The 22,281-nt window shown below is 42.5% G+C and overlaps 1 protein-coding gene across 1 annotated transcript in view; it reads right to left on the bottom strand.

Annotated features, from left to right (window-relative positions):
• The window catches only part of CYSLTR1 (cysteinyl leukotriene receptor 1), a 31,467-nt gene extending 26,770 nt beyond the window's left edge, over window positions 1-4,697 (bottom strand). The window contains exon 1 of the mRNA XM_020964609.2: window positions 4,217-4,697. The gene's annotated coding sequence lies outside the window, so the exon portion shown is untranslated. The remainder of the gene's footprint in view (window positions 1-4,216) is intronic.
• Window positions 4,698-22,281: the final 17,584 nt, after the last annotated feature.

The raw sequence follows: 22,281 nt of genomic DNA, 5'->3' as shown, positions 1-22,281 counted from the left end.
GAGAGACACTTCCCAGTTTGACTCCAGGCTAGACCTATTTCTGAGTAACACAGTAACCCAGACCCTTAAGGAATGGTTTGTTTTTGAGCTGATGAGGAGGCAAAAAGGAATCCTGGGGATTGGAATGAGAAGACTAGTCCTGCTACTTAATAGCTAGATGACCTTGAGCAAGTCACTCTCTAAGCTACCCTTTCCCTATCTGGAATGATTATTAAAATAATACTAACTCACTTGACATCACACTTTGAGGCTGGCAAAGTGCTTTACTACATACATGGTCTCATCTGATCCCCACTACAGCCCTGGGAAGTCGATGCTGTTATTATCCCCACTTTACAGATGAGGAGATTGAGGCTCACAGGAGTTAAGTGACTTGCTCAGGGACACACAGCTAGGAAGTATCTAAGGCCAGATTTGAACTCATAGAATCATACCTTTAGAGCTGGAAGGGACCTTGAGAAGTGACTTGCAGGGGGATTTAAAACAAGGTCCCCTGAGACTTGAAACCTAATGCTCTTTCCATTGGATGACTCCAAATCAAGGGCTTAACTACACCGAGATGCTCCATCTGTAAAATGAGGATGATCGTCCCTGCCCTATATGTTACTTCTCTGCTCAAAAAGCTTCACTAGCTTCCTGCTGCCTGCTCAATAAGGTTCAGGCTCCATTGCCTGATGTTCAAGGCCTCACCTCCACCCCCAATCTGGTAGCACCCTACTTTCCCAGCCTCATCTCATATCATTCCTCTCTGAACAATCTACACTCCAAGGAAGCTGGCTTGCTCTCTGCGCCATGAATAGACCCTCCCCTTTCCCTCTTCTAGGCCTTTGTTAATGTGATTTCCAATGCTGGAATTCTCTCTTCCTCCCTCCCTCTGTTACTGTTGTGCTTTTGTTGTTATTCAGTCATGTCTAACTCTTCGAGACCCCATTGGGGGTTTTCTTAGCAGAGATACTGGAGCAGTTTGCCATTTCCTTCTCTAGCTCATTTTACAGATGACAAGACTGAGGCAAATAGAGTGAAGTGAGTTGCCCAGGGTCATACAGCTAGTGAGTGTCTGAGGCTGGATTTGAGGTTAGAAGATGAGTCTTCCTGACTCCAGGTGCAGTGCTCTAGCCACTGCACCATCCAGCCACCCTTGTTAAATTCCTAGCTCACCTTTGAAGCCCAATTCAAATGGCCCCTCTTTCATGTGGTCTTCCTGCTTAGGTCAGTAACAGCCTCTCCTCTCTTACTTTATGTATCATGTCCTTCACCCCTCTCTTGCACGTTGACCATGGGCTACTGTGTGTTATAGTTATTTTTCACGAGTCTCATCCCCATATTGGACTGTCAGGGCAGAGACCATGTACAATCAGGTCTCAGCAATGCAAATAGCACTGGAGAGTATACAGAAACTCCCCCCCCCTCCACTGCCCACCAAATTTCTCTGGCCACGTGTCCAGTGAATTCACTTCATTATGGCTATATGTATGCAGCACTCCCCAAACTTTCTGACAGGGGGGGATGCTGATGCAGATGCCCCAGGTCCATTTCCTCTTCTGTGCAAGAAAGGAGTTGGATTAGATGACTTCTGAGGCCTGCTTTCTATGTTTATGGCCTTCACTGAATTGACCAATCTTCCTGTTCCTGGTCTAGCTTTCTTTTTATCATGTTAGAGATGGAAGAGAGCATAGAGTGTGGTTATGCAAACCATAGCGACACAGGGGCCAGTAAAGGGATCTTAGATCATAGATAGTGAGCCGGAAAGGGCCTTAGAAAGCCATCTAATCCAAACCCCCTCATTTGAAAGATAAGGAAATTGAAGTCTGGAGATATGAAGTATGCTGTCTGTGGATGCCTACGTAGGAGGTGAGGTAGCCAGGATTTGAAGCCAGGTCCTCTGAGTTAAAAGCCAGTGGTTGTACAATTGTACCCAGTGCTTCCTTACCTTGGAGATAAAATACTAACTTCTCTGCCTGGTGTTTCAAATTCTCCATCCATCTGGCTCCCACCCAATGGGCTGGCATGATTCTATTGCCCCCTTCTGCACTCTCTGGTCCAGGCAAACTGAACATTCCATCTCTCAATGCCATATTCTCCCCTCTGCCTCTTATGATGCCCTCTCCCATCTGCTTCAGAGTATTCCTAGATTCTTTCCACAGGAGGCCCTTCCTGAGTCCCCTCCAATTGTTAGTACTCACCCATCCTCAAATTACTTTATATTTCCTTATCTATACAGATGCAAAGTGCTGAGCACACAGCAGGGGCTTAATAAATGCACACTGATTCATTGATACTATATAGTATGGCCCCCATAGAACGTCGGCTCCTTGAGGACAGGGGCTGATGTTATTTTATTTTTTTGTCTTTGTAACCCCATTGCTAAATCTCATAAGGAAATCAACTTTGTTGAATTATTTGTTGAATTGACTCTAACAGCTGGCTAGCTATGCAAATGAAGTTCTCCCATTTGTCCGAGACAAACCTGCAAACCCAGAAGTCTTGCATTTGTCATGTATAGCCACTTACACAGAAATAATTTAGGAGTTGCTGGTAATCTATCCTTGAAAACATCTAGAAATTATTTAAAACCAAATGTGATCCTAAGACCAGGCTTAGCTCACATGTGGCATTCATATGACACCTGCCTAATGCCCCCCTCTTTTCTCCAGCTTCCAGGGCCTAGTCTGAGGCTCAGAAGGTAGCACTAACAAATCAAACCAACCCATTTCTTGTTCGTTGGATTTGGAATCAGAAAACCTGATCTTGAGTCTCTAAGCTGACTATAGTATATATATAGATAGTATGTATATATGTGTGTGTGTGTGTATACATATATGTGTATGTATGTATTTACACACACACATATACTATCAATGTTACTAAAGGCAAGTCACTTAAATGTTACAAGTCTCAGCTGTCTCACCTGAAAAATGGGCATACTTGTACTACTTAACACTTTCAAACTGGAAACTTCAATAGAAAGGTGCCCTGTCACCTTCCTTGTCCTCAGTGTTGCCACAAAGTAGAAGGATCTTCCTCCTTCCCAAAGTTTTTGACCAGGATGTTAGATCCAGTAAGCTTTGTGGAGCCCAGGCCATACATGGTAAGACCTCAGGAAATTTTTGTTGTTGAATTGAAGGCACAGCTTGGGAAGCTACTAAATGTGCCTGACTTCTATGTTTTGGTTTAAGCCCTTCACAAACAGAAGGTCAAGAGCTAGAAAATGGCAGAGATGGGGCAGATCTGGAATTTAAGAACAATTTAAAGGGAGCTGAGATGGGACCTTTGAACATGCAATGTAAGATCTAAGAGAGACCTCAGAACGTAAACAATAGGCAGACTGTCAGGCCTGGAAGTTCTGAACTTGGGCCCAGAAGAAGTTGGGCTAGCCTTCAGGCTGTGCCACTTATCAGTTGGAAAATCAAGGGCAAATCCTAGCACCTTTCTGAGCCTCAGTCTCCTTATCTATAAAATGGGGACCATGGTACCTTACTCACAGTCAGTCAATAAGCATTTATTAAGCACCTACTAAGTTTCAGGTACTGTGATAAGTGCTAGAGATACAAAGAAAGGCAGAAAATTCAGTCCCTGCCCTCAAGGACCTTATGTTCTGATGGTAGAATCACCATAAGGACAATAAGATACATCCCAGATACCTGTAGAGTACATGGAGGGGCACTGACAGCTGGGGGGGTCAGGGAAGGGCCTCCTGGACAAGGTGGGATTTGAGTAGAGTCTTGAAGGACACCAGAGATTCTAAGACGGGGAGGGGGCATCAAGCCCCTCGTTTTACAGAGGAGGAAACCGCGGCCCAGAGAGGAGAGATAAATGGTTAGCAAGGGGCAGTGCTGGGCCGGGTCTCTAGACTTCCAGTTTCTTTCTACTTTGTCTCCAGAAAGGACAGTGCAGCCAAATGAAGCCAAACCTAACCTCCAGAGGGAAGCTCTTACAGTATGGCCAGAAGGCCGTTCTTTTGACAGCCTGGCATCACCTGGGAAGTGCTGGGGCTGTCTGAAAGGTGCAGGTGTCTCCTGTTAGCCAGGGGGAATGCTGGGCTGCCTGGTTCACTTAGCCAATCTCAGTCAAAAGAAGGAGAAAGAGAAGCATTCCCAGAGCAGCCCAACCTGAAGCCCCAAAGGGTAGCCACGTTCTTTTCTTCCCTCCTGGGGATAGAGAGGGACTTGCAAATAGCCTTTTTTCTAACACCTACCCACTGAAGGAATCTCCTTACCTTAGGAAAGGCTCGAGGCTGCCCGTCGGGGATCCTTGGCACGTTACCCGCAGAAGCCAGTCCCCAAGGGTCCCAGCAATTCAAGGTGGCTGGCTCTGGGCTTCCCTCCCTAGGCAAGCTGGGCCGGATGCTGGCTGCTGCGTCCTGTCCTGTGAGCTGCCACCATTCACATGCTGTTTGCCCTCTAAGGCAGCTTCTGCAGTCAGCTGGGTCGCTGCTGTTTTGAGGAGGACCTCTCGCCTGTTGGGGAGAGGGCAGGGCACTCTGGCTAGTCAATAGTCATGGTCTCCTTCCTCTTTCACATCAGTCCCCCCCTCCGGCTTTGAGCAGGGGAGAAGGGAGGCAGAGAGGAAGGGGACAGTAATCATAGGAGTTAAAGGCTTGCAGATTGTGTCGGGGTGGGTTGGAGAGTGGGTGGGCTCCTGTGCCTCTTCCTACTAACTCCCCAGGGAACGGTGCAGCTGCGAGGAGCATGGGAAGCAGGGAGGATTTTTATGACTAGGGTTGGGGTTGGGGGGGGGTGAGCTGGTTTATCTGTAGGCGGGGAAAAGTGGATCTTACCAGTATATGCTAATGTAATTGGCATGATGTGAAACTTGATTCTCAGGAAGGATAATAGTCTTACTTTCCCCCTTTCTTTTCAGTTTATACTTGTGGTGGAGAGCCCCTTTTGGGGACACGATATTCGGAAAACTACCATCCTGGCTTGGATTTGGTATACTGGAGCCGAAAGAATATGTACTGTGGGTGTATATGTATATATGTACACACAGATTGTGGGTGTGTACTTTGTACTTAATTATAGATGTTTCCTGCCAAGAGAAATGTTTTTTTGAGGTTGGGGACGGTTTTCTTTTTGCCTTCGTATTGCCAGTGCCTGACACGTAGTAGGGGCTTGTTGAATGAATGAAGGGAGTACTGTAGTAATGTAGTCTGCAGACTTGGGTTTGAATCTTGATTCTGCTACTTTGGGACTGTGTGACCCTGGACAAGTCCTGTCCCTCCTCGTGGCCTTTCAGGTGGGTTAGACTGGGTGACTGGGAAGGCTCTTTGGTTCTCAAACTTCCTAGTCTGGAATTCTTGATCAATTGCCTCTCTGCAACTTGTCCAACATCGTTGGTAGTTCTGCCCTCTAGGGTCAAGCAAAACAAATCGAATCCCTGAGCAGCCCCCATCAGCTGACGCCAGACAGGCCTTGATCCCCACACGTGGAATGCCTTCCTTATTTATCCCAACCTCTTAGAATCCCTCACCTCCTACACGAGGCCTTTCCTCATTCCTTCCAGTGGCAGCTGGGTGTTTTCCCCCACCTGTCACTAAGCCTGTAAAATGTAAGCAATTTGAGCGTAGGGGAAATTCAACCTCTCTTCTTGTCCCTAACACCTAGCATGGTGTCTGCACATGGTAGATGCTTAATAAAGACTTGTTTATTGATCACGTCCCCTTCTTAACCCTTCTCTTGTACAGGCTAAACATCTCCAGCTTGAGCACACTTGGCTCCTTCTGACACTGTTCTCATAGGAATATGCCACCCTTTTTATTTCATCTGTCCTTACTTGTCCTTCCGTCTTCTGTATATGTCTTTTAAAAGTCTCACCTTCAGGGGGCAGCTAGGTGGCACGGTGGATAGAAGGAGCATCGGCCTTGAAGTCAGGAGGACCTGAGTTCAAATCTGACCTCAGACACTTGACACTTACTAGCTGTGTGACCCTGGGCAGGTCATTTAACCCCCATTCCCTTACTAAAAAGCAAAAAAAAAAAAAAGAAAGAAAAAAAAAGAAAAATCTCACCTCCCTGTGCATCTACATTGATCCCTTTAGATCCCCACTTCTTCCTCCCAAGAATTGTTTGTCTTTATGGCTTCAGAATCTCATTTCTTCCCATCCTTCCTGGGCTGACTTCCCCTATAGTTTTTGCCCATGAGATCTTACCTAGCCTCTCTCTAAACCCTTTGGCATCTACTCTTCACAAAACTAGGAGGTGTATCAGACTACACTTGGCTTCACATATTTTTCACAGTTTCTAAGATAGAACTGTTACCTCCTCCTCTACCCATGGAATTCCCATTATTTCTACTCTAGCAACCAATTCCAACTTGTTGGTGAGAATCAGGTCCAGAATGGCAATTCTCCTCAATGGTTCCTCTATCTTTTGAAGGATGTATCAGTAAAGCAACCCAATAAGTTATTAGATGTTCTGTTTTTGGCAGGAAAATCTCTAGCAGATATCTGGAAGCTTAAAGTCCCCTCTGTGCCAGACTTGAGATTTATTTCCTGACCTACTTATCTATTTCCTCTTTCTGTCCAGGAGACCTATAGTATAATCTGATAATAGTATTGATTTTGGTTCTGCCTCCATTCATCCTCACCTCTAATCTATGTCATGGTGCCCCAGTTTCATTCCTAGATTTCCTCATTTAAATGTAACTTAATATACAGTGCTTCTTGACTTTGCCCTCCCTTTCTTAGCCTCTTCCAGTTGAATAAAGTATTTCAGATCCATATCCCAGCCATCAATCAGTACAGTACTGCCTCAATACACATGTTGAGGTATAGCCAAGATGGCGGAATAAGGCAGGAACTCAACTGAAGTCGCTCAAATTCACCCTCAAACAACTATTTAAAAAATTCCTCAAAACGAATTCTGGAGCAGCTGAACCAATAAAAAGATGGTGAAAAAAATAAAGTTAAACTGTTTACATTCCTAAATGGGAAGACAATACTTGTAACTCTTTTTTTTTTTTTTTTGCAGTGAGGCAACTGGGTTAAGTGACTTGCTTAGGGTCACACAGCTAGTACAGTGTCTGAGGCTGCATTTGAACTCAGGTCCTCCTGACTCCTAGGCCAGAGCTCTACCTACTGTGCCACCTAGCTGTCCTGATACCTGTAACTCTTAAGAACTCTATCACTAATAGGGTAGTTAGAAGGTGTATACATAGACAGAGGGTATGGGTATAAGTTGACTTTGGTGAGATGATATCCAAAAACACAACCACCAAAATTAAGGGGTGAGAAAGATGATTGCACTGGGAGAAGAGGGAAGGGAGAGATAGAATGGGGTAAATTCTCTCATATGAAGAGTTGCAAAAGACCGGGGTGTGGTGGGCATTGCTTGAACTTCGCTCTCATAAGAATTGACTCAAAAAGGGAATAACATACACATTCAGTTGGGTACAGAAATGTAGTTTATAGGGAAGTAGAATAGAGGGAAATGCACAGTAAATCATAACTGTGAGTGTGAATCGATGAACTCACCCATAAAAACAGAAGCAGGTAGCAGAGTGAATTAAAAACCAGAATCCTACAATGCATCAATTACAAGGAGCATACTTGAAGCAAAGAGAGACACAGAGTAAAGGTAAGGGGCTAGAGCAGAATTTTTATGCTTCAGCTGAAGTAAAAAGAGCAGGAGTAGCAATCATAAACTCAGACAAAGCAAAAGCAAAAACAGATCTAATTAAAAGACATAAAGAAGGAACTACATCTTGCTGAAAGGCAACATAGACAATGAAGTAATATCAATACTAAACATATATGCACCAAATGGTACAGCATCCAAATTCTTAAAGGAGCAGTTAAATGAGTTACAGGAGGAAAGAGACAGCAAAACTATACTAATGGGGGACCTCAACATTCCCCTCTTAGAACTAGACAAACCTAACTACAAAATAAACAAGAAAGAAGGTTAGAAAAGTTAGCTATGATAGACCTCTGAAGAAAATTTAATGGAGATGAAAAGGAACATGGCTTTTTCTCAGCAGTACATGGAACCTACACAAAAATTGACCATGTATTAGGGCATGAATACCTCATAATCAAATATAGAAAAGCAGAAATATTAAATGCATCCTTTTCAGATCATAATGCAATAAAAATAACATTCAATAAAGGGCAGTGGAAAGATAGATTAAAAATTAATTGGAAACTAAATAATCTAATCCAGAAGAATGAGTGAGTCAAAGAACAAATCATAGAAACAATCAATAATTTCATTAAAGAGAATGACAATGAGACAACATACCAAAATTTATGGGATGCAGCCAAAACAGTACTTAGAGGAAAATTTATATTTCTAAACACTTACATCAACAAAATAGAGAAAGAGCAAATAAATGAATTGGGCATGCAACTAAAAGAATTAGAAAAAGAACAAATTAAAAATCCCCAAACACCAAATTAGAAATCCTGAAAGTCAAAGGAGAGATTAATAAAACGAAAGTAAGAAAACCATTGAACTAATAAATAAAACCAGGAGCTGGTTTTATGAAAAAACAAATAAACAATAAAATAGATGATGGTTACTTTGATTTAAAAAAAGAAAGAAGAAAACCAAATTACCAGTATTAAAAATGAAAAAGGTGAATTCATCACCAATGAAGAGGAAATTAAATCAATAATACCTCTTTTTTAAAAAATTATATTTTATTTTTTCCAATTACACATAAAAGCAATTTTTAACATTCATTTTTGAAATATTTTGAGCTCCAAATTCTCTTCCTCTCTCTCTCCCCTCCCTGTACTTGAGAAGGCAAGCAATTTTATATATATATATATATATATATATATATATATATATATATATATATATATATATATATATATATATATATGCAGTTGTGTAAAACTATTTCCATATTAGCCATGTTGAGAAAGAAAACACAGAAAAAACCAAACAAGAAAAATAAAGTTTTAAAAAGTATGCTTCAATCTACATTCAGACTCCATCAATTCTTTCTCTGGAGTTGGATAGCATTTTTCATCATGAGTCCTTCTGAATTGTCTTGGGTCATTGTATTGCTGAGAATAGTGAAGTCTTTCACAGTTGATCATCGTACAATATTGCTGTTATTGCATACAATGTTCTCCTGGTTCTGCTCAATTCACTGTGCATCAGTTTATAAAAGTCTTCTTAGGTCTTTCTGAAAACATCTTGCTTGTCATTTCTTATAGCATAATAGTATTCCATGACCATTATATACCACAACTTGTTCAGCCATTCCCCAAGTAATGGGCATCCTCTCAATTTCCAATTCTTTGTCACCACAAAGAGAGCTGTTAGAAATATTTTTGTACATAGAGGTCCTTTTCCTTTTCTTTTTAAAAATCTCTTTGGGATGCAGACCTAGTAGTGGTATTGCTGGGTCAAAGGGTATGCACAGTTTGACTGCCCTTTGGGCATAGGTCCAAATTGCTCTCTAGAATATCTGGATCAGTTCACGACTCCACCAACAATGCATCAGTGTCCCAATTTTTTCATATCCCCTCCAACATTTGTCATTTTCCCTTTTCTGTCATTCAAGAAAACTCATGTTAAATTAGCCCCCTTGCATTAAGGTCTCTTGTTTACCTTGCCTGTTAACCCAGACGTTCAGCATTTATATTGACATGTGAGGCCATGGGCTCTATTACAAAGTTCCTTTCTTGGATTTTGTCTCCTGTGAACTTTTACATGTGTCAAATATCCTTTTTTTCGACATTGTGGCTAACTCTGTGGTATTCAACTTGACAGTTTTCTCCTGTCCCCCACCCTCTTCGGTTTTAACTTTTGCTTAGATTTGCAAGATTCAAAGCAACTACATTTTTACTGGATCCTGTCTATTGTGTCCACCATAGCTGGCCAGGAGTCCATTATTCTGGTCTTTTAGGTAAGCATGTATTAATCTATCTCTAGAAACATATGCATATACACAAAGTAGCTATGATCTTGTCAGTGAGGGGACTCCTCTGCTAAGGAGGACTACAACCTGTCTCTGTCTCTGTCTGTCTGTCTCTGTCTCTGTCTCTCTCTCTCTATATATATGTATATCTATCTATCTATCTGTCTATCTATCTGTCTGTCTGTCTGTCTATCTATATATCTATCCATCCAGTCATGTCTTTGTCTTGCCAGCTAGATAGCCGGTCAGCTAGTTCATCCCCTCCAGGGAAGAACTATGAACTCATGAACTTAGGTTCAAGGCCAAGGTGAGGCAGGAGGGAACATTAGGGCTAGGACCCGTCACTGGATTGAAGCTGCTTCTCTCCATCTCCTTCAGGAAATTGATTTTTTTTTTTTTACGGAACTTCACCTTTTTTTGGGTATGGTTTTTTGATCTCAGCTACCATAACAGTGATTTCTTCCCATGTTCAGAGGACCTGCTAGATTGTAAGTTCCTTGAGGGTAGAAACTCTATTTTGCCTCTTTTTGTATCCTCAGCACTTAGTACAATGCCTGGCACATAGTAGGGGCTTAATAAATGCTTATCGATTGATTGATTGACCATAGATTTAGAGGTGCAAGGGAATGAAATCTAGTCTAATCCCTTGTTTTGTAGATGATGAAACTAAGGCTCAGAGAGGTCTTAAGTGACTTCCCCGTGGTCACACAGCTAGTAGGCAGCAGAAGATTTGAACTCAGATCTTCCTTACTTCCAGTCCTGCGTTTAACCCCTCCACCATGTGGCCTCAGTTAGTGAAAGTGAGCTGTGGTGAGGTTTGTTTTCCAATGTGCCTGGGAGTCTCTGGGTATTGCGAATCCTTGTGATCTCTGGATAATACCAAACAGACCCTGTTGGCCAGACAGAGCAACAGCAGCAGCCCTGGCAGCCGGAAGAGTGCCTGGCTCAGCCATGCAGACTGAGATCACCCTCTTCTCCAGGGATGTGTATGGCTCCTCACATTCTCCCAGACTCTCTGTCCCCTGCTTTTCCTTATAGGAAGGTCAGCAGTCATTCATTCAAGTGAACAAGCCTTTATTAAGGGCTCACCACATGCCAGGCTCCATGCTAAGCTCTGGGGATACCAAGAAAGGCAAAAACATGGCCCCTGCCCTGCAGGAGCTAATTTTCTAACGGGAGGACGATGCAAATAACTAGGTACATATAAGCTACAGAGAGAATAGACAGAAGGTGATCTCAGAGGGAAGGCACTAGCAGGAGGGGAGGACCAGGAAAGGCCTCCTGAAGAAGGTGGAATTTGAGTTGAGTCTTGAAAGAAGTCAGAAGGTAAGGGTGGGAAGAGAAAGTGTTCTAGACATGGGGGAAAGCCAGTGCAAAGGCATAGAGATGGGAGAAGCATTGCCCTCTGTGAGAGGCCCATGGGGCTCGATGGGAAAGTGGGGAGAGAGGAATGAAGTACATGTATGAAGGCTGGAGAAGCGGGAAGAATTCAGAGTGGGAAGGGTTTCCAGTGCAAAACTGAGCATTTTCTATTTGATCCTGGTGTTAACAGAGAGCCAATGGAATTTACTGAATAGGAGGCTGACATGGTCTTTACCCTGCTGAGGATGAGGCAGTTCACCTACGACAAATGCAAAAACTAGTCAGCTTTAGAAACATTCATAGATGCCAAAAACATAGGAGATGGAAGGGATCCTAGGGCATAGAATGTTCCAGTTGGGGAAGAATTGTAGAACAGAGAACATCAGATCAAGGAAAGTGTTGGAACAGAGAATGGCAGAGTTGGGAAGAGCCTTGGAACATGTAGTTCTGAGAGAGACCTTAGACATTTTCTAGTCCAGCCCAATCATCTTACAGATGAGGAAACTGAGGCCCAGAGGGGCTGGGATTATGTTGTTGTTCAGTCGTGTCTGACTCTTTGTGACCCCGTTTGGGGTTATCTTGGCAAAGATACTGGAGTCGTTTACCATATCCTTCTCCAGATCATTTTACAGATGGTTAAATGATGTCTAAGGTCATAGCAATAATTAGTAGCAGAGCAGGGATTCTAACCCTCAAATTCCAGAGGAAGTGAGGCCCATAGAGGGGAAATAACTTGCTATGGTCATATAGATTGACAGTCAGATTTCAGAAGGGATTTCTGATTGGGAAGCATGAGTAATTCTGTATGTATGTGTGTGTGTATATATATATATATATATATGTGTGTGTGTGTGTGTGTGTGTGTGTGTGTGTGTGTATTTATGCCTGTTGTCTAGGGGGAAAAGGCCTCTGGGAAGGTCTTCTGTAAATCTCCTGTCTCAAGAAGGGTCAAACGTCTAGCGGGAATAGGACAGTTCATTTGAACACTTTCATTTTTGTTTTTGTTTCCCCTTTACTTTACACAGAGTAGGTATTTAATGAATGTTGAATTAATGAGTGTTGAATGTTGAATTAGCCCCTGAGCCTGATAATTATCTTAGCTTCTTGCTACAATGTACTTCCCCTTCCCAATACTTAGCTCACAGCATGTAGCAGTTCCTTCTTTGGGTAAAATTAGGAAGGAGATGAAACATTTTCAGCATCCTCCCTGCCTTATCTCTGTGCTGCTTCCACTTGACACTTCCCTCAGTAACCCAGGACTAACTAAAGAGGAAAACACTGGATAAACTCGTTATTATGATGTGGAGAGGGCAAACCTAGACTTCATCCTTCCCTCATACTGTGAGCTCTATGGACTGTGCAGGTCCATATGTAGGTGGCGACTGTCTAGAAACTCTGAGTGCTACAGGGGGAGGTGGAGCTTAATGCCAGGGTAGTGCTGTAAGCAGGACAGCTATGTAACATGGTGGATAGAGGGCCAGGCCTGGAGTCAGGAAGACCTGAGTTCAAATCCAGTTTCAGGCACTTACTAGTTGTGTGGCTCTGGGCAAGTCACTTTGCCTTGTTTGCCTCAGTTTCCTCATCATGTCAAATAAGCTGGAGAAGGAAATGGCAAACCACTCCAGTATCTTTGCCAAGAAAACCCCAAATGGGGTCACAGAGACTCGGACACAACTGAAATGACACACCAACATCAATAAAAAGAAGAAGAAGAAGTGCTATAAGCCTGAAGGATTGTAGAAGTCCCGGGGGGAGGGGTGGCCTCTCTGGAGACAAGAAGGATGCTTGAGTGGGCATCCTTTTTATTTTACATTTTGTTTGGTTAAATAAAGTCTGACCTCTATTTAGTGTGATATTCGCCTGAGTGCTTGTACAGGAATGGAGAGCCCTTTGATCTGTGGTAACCTAGCCATGAGGCAAATTTCAGGTTTCAGGGGAAACCCTGGGGGCATCAGGCATGGTCCAGAAAGAGAGAACCTGAATGAAGACAAACAGAAGACTCTACCACTGAGGGACCTAGGGAGATGCTTGGAGGCACTGAGCAAATTATCCATAGCCACATAGCTAATGGAGGTCGGAGACAAGATTTGAACCCAAGTTCCAGTCAGCTTCCTAACTCCTAGGAGTATTATATTATGGTCTCTTCCCTCAAGGGAGATGGTGGGGAATATAAGTAAACAGAAAGTAATTTGGGGAAAGAGAGAGAGAGAGACAGAGAGAGAGACAGAGACAGAGAGGGAGAGACAGAGACAGAAAGACAGAGAGAGAGAGACAGAGAGACAGAACAAGAACTAACATCTGGGGGAATTCCACTGGTACCTCAGCTGAAGCTTGAATAGAAATAAAGATTCTGGGGCAGCTAGGTGGCGCAGTGGATAGAGCACTGACCCTGGAGTCAGGAGGACCTGAGTTCAAATCTGGCCTCAGACACTTGACACTTACTAGCTGTGTGACCCTGGGCAAGCCACTTAACCCCATTGCCTAGCAAAAACCCCAAACCAAAACAAAGAACAAAACAAGAAATAAAGATTCTGCAAGGTTGAGGTGAGGAGGGTGTGAAGGCCTGGAGATGGGAACTGGAGTACCAAGACTGGGAAGAGTTAGTAGGACAATTTGGCTGGAATGCAGAATGTGTGAAGAGGAGTAATATAAAATTAGCTTAGAGAGTTATGTTAGAACAAGACTGGGGAGGCATTTAAATGCCAGGATAAGGAGTTTACCTTTTATTTGAGAAGTAGGAGGAAGCCCCTGAGGGTGTTTGAGCAGGAGAGTGACAGGGTCAGACCTGTGCCTTAGGAAGATGATTTTGGCAGCTGCGAGGAGAATGGATTAGAGAGGGGAGAAACTAGAGGCAGGGAGACTGGTCAGGTTATTTCAACGGTCCCTGTGAGAAATGCCAATAGTCTGAGCTAGATTGTGTTTGTGTAAGCGGAGAGAACGGGATGGCTGTGAGGCACTATTGAGGCCAAATTGATAAGACTTGGAAACTGACTGCATATGGAGGGTGAGAGAGAGAAAAGAACCAAACATGATTCTGAGTTTGAAAAGTTGGGTGCCTGGAAGGATGACTCAACAGAAAGAAGGAAGCTTGGAGGAAGGGCAGGGTTAGGGGAGAAGTTAATGAGTTCTATTTTGGATACTCTGAATTGGAGATGTTGATGAGACCCATGGGTAGAGATGTTTAGCAAGCAGTTGGTAATGGAAGACTGGAACTCAGGAGAGAAAGGGTTGTAAAAATTTGGGAACTGTCTGCATAGAGAGGACACTTTAACTCAGAGGAGTTTATAATATCATCAGAGAAGAAAGTGTAAAGAGAGAAGAGAAAGACACCCCTTCTTAGGGGGCAGGAAGATGGCTAATGATTCAGCAAAGGAGACTGAGGAGTGGTCAGACAGGTTACTTCTTGTGTGACTTTCAGCAAATTTTACCCTCTTCCTGTGTGACTTTTTGCTTCATTTTCCTCCTAATTAAAATGGGGACAATAAAAGCACCTACCTCATAGGGTTGTGGTGAAGCTCAAAGGAGCTCTGAAAACTTTAAAGCAATCTACAAATGTCAGTTATTATCATTATTATCTCTATTGAATCATGACTTCTCTGGGCCTCAGTCTTCTCATCTAGAGACTAGATGATGTCTAAGAGTTCTTTCAGCTCGAAAACTATGATACTAGCAATACTAACCCATATTTCTTTATTTTATTTTTTCCAAATACATATAAAAACAATTTTTAACCTTTTTTTTTTTTTTTACAATTTTGAGCTCCAAATTCTCTCCTACCCTGTCTTCCCCTTCATTGAGAAGGCAAGCAATTTGATAAAGGTTATACTTGTGCAGTCATGCAAAACATTTCCATATTAGTCATGTTGCAAAAGAAAACAGACCAAAAAATCCCAAGAAAAATAAAGAAAGTAAAAAAAAAAAACCCAGTATGCTTTGATTTGCGTTCAGATTCTATCAGTTCTCTCTCTAGAGGTGGATAGCATTTTTCATCATAAGTCCTTCGGGATTGTCTTGGAGCCCTGTATTGCTGAAAATAGCTGTCATTCACAATTGATCATTGTACAATATTGCTGTTACTACGTACAATGTTCTCCTGGTTCTGCTCATTTCACTTTCATCAATTCACCTAAGTCCTCTCAGGTTTTTCCGATAGCATCCTGTGCCATCATTTCTTATAGCACAACATGAACTCATATGTCTATAGATATTTTCAAAAGCAATTTTCCTTATAGCAATCCTTTGCCTTGAGGGGAAGGGGAGGAAAGTGACTTATCCATAGTCTCACAGGTAGTAAGAGGAAGAACTAGAATCCAGGACTTCTGACTTGAGGACTAATGCTCCTTTTAAAATTTTTTTTGATATCTTCTGTATCTACATAACCTTCATTTTTCCAATATATCCCCCTTCCCTTCTCTACCACTGCTCTTTCCATAATGCCACGTTAAGACATTCTATGTTCTAATGTCTCTCTTAGCTCAGACATTCCCTATTCCCAGGTTCCTTGCACCTTTAACATTGTATGGTCTGAAGAGTTCAGTTTTCTGATCTCTATAATGATAGGTTTGGGCTAGGACCTAGCCGGTAGGTGATTGCTGAGGTCCTTAGCAGCTTTAAGATTCTGTGGCCATAGAATTCTGTGATTTGCCACTCATTCACTGTGTGACCTTGGGCAAGTCACTTCCCCTCCTCTTGTCCTCTGTTTCCTCCTCTGTCAAATGAGGGAACTGCACTAGATGATCTTTAAGTTTCCTTCAAAGCCCCAACTCCTGTTGAATGATTTCAGACAAAAAGCTGCCCCTTTGATCACTCAGGCCAGTGGAAGTCCTAATTCAGCCAGCAAACATAACACAGAGCTCTTCTTTACCAGGTGGTGTTCATGTTGAATGGTCGTTACCAGTCTCAAGATGAGTAGACACCCATTTGGGGACAAGCATCCCAAAGGGACAAGATCATCAGTTGTTTAATTTGAAGTGGACAATTCTTGGAGGCATTCCATAAGAAAAAAAGGCGCTCTGCAGTGAGGCAATGTTTTAGATACTATTTACAAGGGCTAAAGTAGCATTGTTATAAAAGACCTTGGGCAAATGGCTTCCTCTTCTGTCATTTTGGAAGGGGAGAACCTATTGAGTACGAAGTCATTCCATGCATTTCTTGAAATCCTTCCACATCCTAACTCACACTTCAGGTTTTTTTAAAGGTGACATAGTGTTATAAAGAAAAGAACATTGAATTGAGAGCCAGAGGAGAACTGGATCGGAATCCCATGCCTGCTGCTTACTGGCCCTGTGACTACATGTCATATCTGGAGTACTATGTTCAGTTCCAGCTGCCACATCTTAGGAATGATATAGACTAGTTAGAGCATGTTAGGAAGAAAGTGACCAGGATGGTAAAAGGTCTTGAGTCCATACCATATGAAGATCTCTTGAAAGAATTGGGAATGTTTAGCCTGGAGAAGAGAAGCTATCATATAAGAGCTATCTTCAAATATCTGAAGGATTATAACACGGAAGAGGGTTAGCCTTGATCTGCTTGGAGTACCAGGTATACGTCACAGAGAGAAGAATTTGAGTTGGAGGTAAGGAAACATTTGCTAATAATTAGAGCCATTCCCAAATGGAAAAGGCTGCTTTGGAAGGGGATAGGTTCCCTCTCTAAATGAATTCCTCTATCCAGGTCCAGATAAATCACATCTTCCCAGGTTTCTTAAAGAATGTTCAGATCTTTGCAGAATCATGGAGAAGTGCCAGAAGAGAGGAGACACAAAATACTCTCCTAATTTTTCAACCAAGGGAAGACAGTGTATTATGGAAACCATAGCTTGGTAAGCTTGAGACTGATTCCCAGAACAGATTTTTAAAGAGATGATTTATGAACACTTAGAAATGAATATGGTAATCACTAGGTGCCATCATGGATCACTTAGACTCGTGCCAAATGAATTTCATTTCTTTTTCTTATATTGTGACTAGACAGATGCATCAGGAAAACACTGCAGTCTTGGAACATTTGGATTTTAATAAGGTATTTCACAGAGTTTCTCATGAAATCCTTATAGAAGATGTTTTGTTTTTGTTTTTTCTTTTTTGGTAATTGGGGTTAAGTGACTTGCCCAGGGTCACACAGCTAGTAAGTGTCAAGTGTTTGGTCTGAGGCCAGATTTGAACTCAGGTCCTCCTGACTTCAGGGCTAGTGCTCTATCCACTGCACCACCTAGCTGCTGCAGAAGAAGTTTTTTTTTTTATGTTAGTTAGAAGATAGTAAGATTAGTTTAGGTTGATCATAGTTGGTTGAATTGCAAGTCTATACCCAAATAATGTATGTTAATGGATCTCTAACAAACTCGAGCTTAGTCTCTAGGGATGCCCAGCCCAGCTCTCTCCTGGTCAACATTTTTTACCAATGATTCAGATGAAGTTATACATGGCATGTTGGCAGATCTGTAGATGGCTGTAAGAGATAGCTAATGTGTTGGGTGATAGAATCGGGCTCCTAAAAGCTCTTGACAAGCTGGAACAAAAGGCCAAATCTGTTAGAAGATGAAAATGAAATCCATAAGGGATTATTGTAAACAATTTAAAAAAAAATCAACTGCATAAGTACAAGATGAGGTGTGTATGGCAAGGTGGAAGGGTGATATGGCTAGAAGGAATTCTTGTGAAAAAAGATCTGACGGTTTTAATGGACTGCAAACCTGGACCACCAGTGTGACACAGCAGCTGAAGGGAGACCAAACGTCCAGAATGAGGAAGGTGATGCTGCTGCGTCTCTCTGTCTTGGTCTGATCATATCTGGAGTACTGCGTTCACTTCTGGATACCACATTTTCGGAGGAACACTGGCAAAATGAAAGGTAGCCAAGATGATGAGGATGAGGGGCTTTGGCACCTACCTATGTGGGATGTAGACAAAGATAAAACTCAACTCTTGTCTTTAAGGAATGTGCTATATAGATGGGGGAGACAAGATCATAGGCATGTGGAAGGATGACTAAATGATAGTAGGCAGGAAAAATAACTCATATTTATATATCAGTTTACACAGCTATTTCCTCTCAACTTTGTGAAGTATATATAGTGTACATATTGTTATCCTCATGTTAGATATGAAGCAGGTGAGATGTAAAGACATTTAAGTGACTTGTCCATGGTTTCATGTTGAGTAAGTGACAGACTTGGGATTTGATGCTGGGCATTCTGAGTCTATGGGCAGGGTGGAGAGGGATACTCTTTCCTACAACATTATTGTTACCTAAAATAGGTTATCAGTGCCAAATGCATGGCAAAACCAATTAAGGACAGTTGGGACAATGAAGGAGGGAAGGTAACCCTGAGGGAGAGGTGACATGTGCCAGTTAAACCACTACCACCACTTTGACCACTACCTCCCCTCAGACCCTGATGGAGGCAGCCTGGTCCCCTGAACTCAAGATCTTTGGAAATAGCAGTGACCCCAAACCCTTCAAGGGCAGCTAGGTGACTCAGTAGATAGAGAATTGAGTTTGGAACCAGAAAGACTCACCTTCAAGTTCAAATCCAGCCTTCGATGCTTCCCAGCTGTGTGGCCCTGGGCAAGTCACTTAACCCTGTTTGCCTCAGTTTCTTTATCTGTAAAATGAGCTGGACAGGGAAATGGCAAACCACTCCAGTATCCCTGCCAAAAAACTCTAAATGAGGTCATGGAGAGTTGAACACGACTGAAAAAATGACTTAACAAACCACCAAACCTTCTTCTAGTCCAGCCCTACAGCCATCACCAAGGTGAGAAATCATCGTGGAGAGGAAGCCCGCCTTCCTCACCACCACTACCATCAACCATCTACCAACTGCCACCAAAGGGCAGATAGGCACAGGAGCCCTAGGAGTGGCAGTAGCCCTCTTCCCTATTCCCTGCTCCATACCATTCTTGTTTCTAGCCCAGCCCTCATAGCCATCATCTGGGGAAACAACTTTTGTGAAGAAATGGCCAGCCATCTTCACCAATTACCCACTAACTGCCAAATACATGGCAGTAAGCCAACTTAGCTGAAGCAGCAAGGCCTCTGAGGGTGAGACAGGAAGTAGCACATTTTAGGCAAGTAAAAAATCACCACCACCACTGCTGCCACCGCCACCGCCACCGCCACCGTCACCTTTACCACCACCACCATTTTCTCTTAGATCCTGAGGGGGATGTCCTAGAACCCTGAACCCAAAAGCCTTGGGAATAATGACATTAAAGAAGAATTGTTACTATTAGCTTTCCTGCTGTGCTCTAAGGATCATGAGACTTTTCCATCTGACTGGCAGCTGCAACCTTTCATATGTGTTGTCTCCTCCATTAGAATTTGAACTCTTGGAAAGCAGGGACTGTCTTACTTTTCTATTTGTATATCCAGCACTTAGTACTTTGTACATAGTAAGTGTTTAATAAAGGCATCATTCATTCATTGATTCATTCAAGGAATAGGTAGGATCCCATGGACTAAAACACTATAGGGAGAGTGAGCCCAGGAAGGATCATTTCAAGAATGAAATTTTTTTAACATTTCATTTTATTTTGTTTTTTGGTTAACAAGCATTTTTTTCCCTTCTCATCCTCTCCTAATTAAAAAAAACCCCACAAAATCCTTGTAATGAGTACTATCATGCTGTAAGAAATGATGACAGGTATGGGTTCAGAGACACCAGGAAGATTTGTATGAACTGATGAAGAAAAGAGCACAATTGAGAGAACGATTTATACAATAACAACAATTCAAAAATAAACAGCTTTGAAAAACTTGAGAACCCTGCTCAACACAATGACCAACTATAACTCCAGAGGACTGATGGTGAAGAATGAAATTCCAAAGACAAAAAGAGTAACAATTTCAAATGAGAAGGGAAAGGGGGAGTGTCGTCTAAAAAGACTAAAGTGGTTGCATGGGGAACTCCTCAACCAACTACGTGGTATGCTAATCAAGTTTGCAGATGATACACAACTGGGAAAGATATTGAATGAGAGCTAGCATTTATATAGTGCTTTAAGATTTTCAAAGTGCTTTACAAATATTATGCAATTTTATCCTCATAAGAACCCTAGGAGGTGGGTGCTATGACTATCCTAATTTTATAGATTAGGAAACCGAGGCAGACAAAGTTAAGTGACTTGCCCAGGGTCACACAGCTAGGAAGTATCTGAGGTTAGATTTGAATTCAAGTCTTCCTGACTCCAAGTTCAGTGCTCTATCCACTGGGCCACCTAGCTTCCTCATACATTGGATGACATGGTTAGGATTCAAAAAAAAATTTAAGCCTAGTTGAATAAGATGGCATGTAATAGTGACAAATGAAATCAATTTCACAAGTGTAACATGGAGGAGGCATGGCTAGACATTAGTTCATCTGAAAAAAGATCTTCGGGTCTTAGTGGACTAAAAGCTTCATAGGAGTCAGTAGTATGACATGGCAGTCACAAAAACTAATGTGGTCAGAGGCTGTGAGTTGATAGTCACATATTGTATTCTTCTCTGGTCAGACCACGAGCTGTAATACTGTGTTCAGTTCTGGGTAACACATTTTAGGAAGGATAAGCTGGAGAGCATTCAAAGGGGGTCAAGCAAGACTGGTGAAAGGTCTTAATATCACGTTCATTTGAGAGAACTGAAGATGCTTAGCCTGGAGAGGGGAAGATGTCTGTTTTCAAGTATTTGAAGGGCTCTTATGTGGAAGAGGGATTAGATGTGTTCTGCTTGGTTTAAGAGGGCAAAGCAAGAAAAAATGGCTGGACGCTTCAGAGAGGCACATTTAGGACCGATGCAAGGAAAAGTTTGCTAACAATTGGACCTATCCCGAAGTGCAATGGAGTAAGCACCTTGGGAAAGTAGCAGGTCTGCAAGAGGAGGCTGGATGGCCGCCTTGTCAGGTGTGTCATGGGGGTATAGGTTGGACCAGATGACTGCTGAGACTCCTTTCACCTCTGAAATTCTGTTAACTACTGTCATGGTACTAAGTATTTCAACAAGTGGTAGGGCCAGTAGTGATTTGTCTTTGCATTTTCTTCTTCCCTCACTCCCAGTTGCAGCTAATATTCTAAACCCTTTTCCAACCCTTTTTCCAACATGGCCAGCAAAACAGATCATTCTGGGGTGAAATTTCCTCAGAGCCCTTCTCTCTACTAGGTAAGAGCTAGCTGATCATTCCGACTAGTTTCTGCTAAAGAGTGTTAGTGTCATCCATCCCAGGTAACATGGACACCATCACTGTGACTTTCTGGAAATGGTGCCAGCACAAGAGACCTGGTTTCTAGTCTTGGCCTCAGTGTGCTTCTGGCTAAGCCATCTCCTGTCTCTGAGCCTCAGATTATAATGGCTGCCTTAAGGAAATGCAATTACAATTCCTTGATTCTTAAGTCTTTATTTGATTCCAAGGGTGATGTTAAGGAATCAATATATAAACAATTTATATTAAGACCCAAGGAGCTAATGCAGCCGTTATAATAACGGAGCCCCAAAGGTTTAGCAGTCCCTAGGGAACCCTTAGTATCTCTCCTCAGGCTGGAGATGGCAATTCCCAACAACTGGCATAGTAAAAATGGATTATAATCAAGTTGCCCCAAGTTTTTGCTGTGCATTAAAGAACAGAGCCCTGGGAATTGTGTACAGGGAAGGGAAATGACTCCTAAGTGCTCAGGATGTGGCGGGAGGGAAGATTTGAGAACACAGATTAAGAGAACGAATATGAGTTGGCCAAAGCTAAGTCTTTGATTATATTTTATAGCCTGGCCCTTTAGGCCTTGGGCCTGTTTCCAGTTTCCAAATGCTTTCTTTTGTCTTCCTCTAACCTAGAGAGATGCCATAGTTGATCTAAAGCTGGGCTTCCCAGTTCCCAGGAAAGAATTTCTCAACATTTTTCAGACTATGAACTTGTTTGTATCTATGATAGGGGCAAGTGGAAGTTTCTTCTGCTCCATATCCAGTTAACCATTCATTAGACCACTCCTCCCCCAAACTCTCATTTTTGTGTGTGTGTGTGTGTGTGTGTGTGTGTGTGTGTGTGTGTATACAAACATCTATATATGTACCTATC

The sequence above is a fragment of the Phascolarctos cinereus genome, unplaced genomic scaffold (genome assembly GCF_003287225.1).
Source record: "Phascolarctos cinereus isolate Bilbo 61053 unplaced genomic scaffold, phaCin_HiC Scaffold_8;HRSCAF=390, whole genome shotgun sequence".
Lineage (NCBI taxonomy): Eukaryota > Metazoa > Chordata > Mammalia > Diprotodontia > Phascolarctidae > Phascolarctos > Phascolarctos cinereus.
This window is presented reverse-complemented; position numbering and strand designations above follow the sequence as displayed.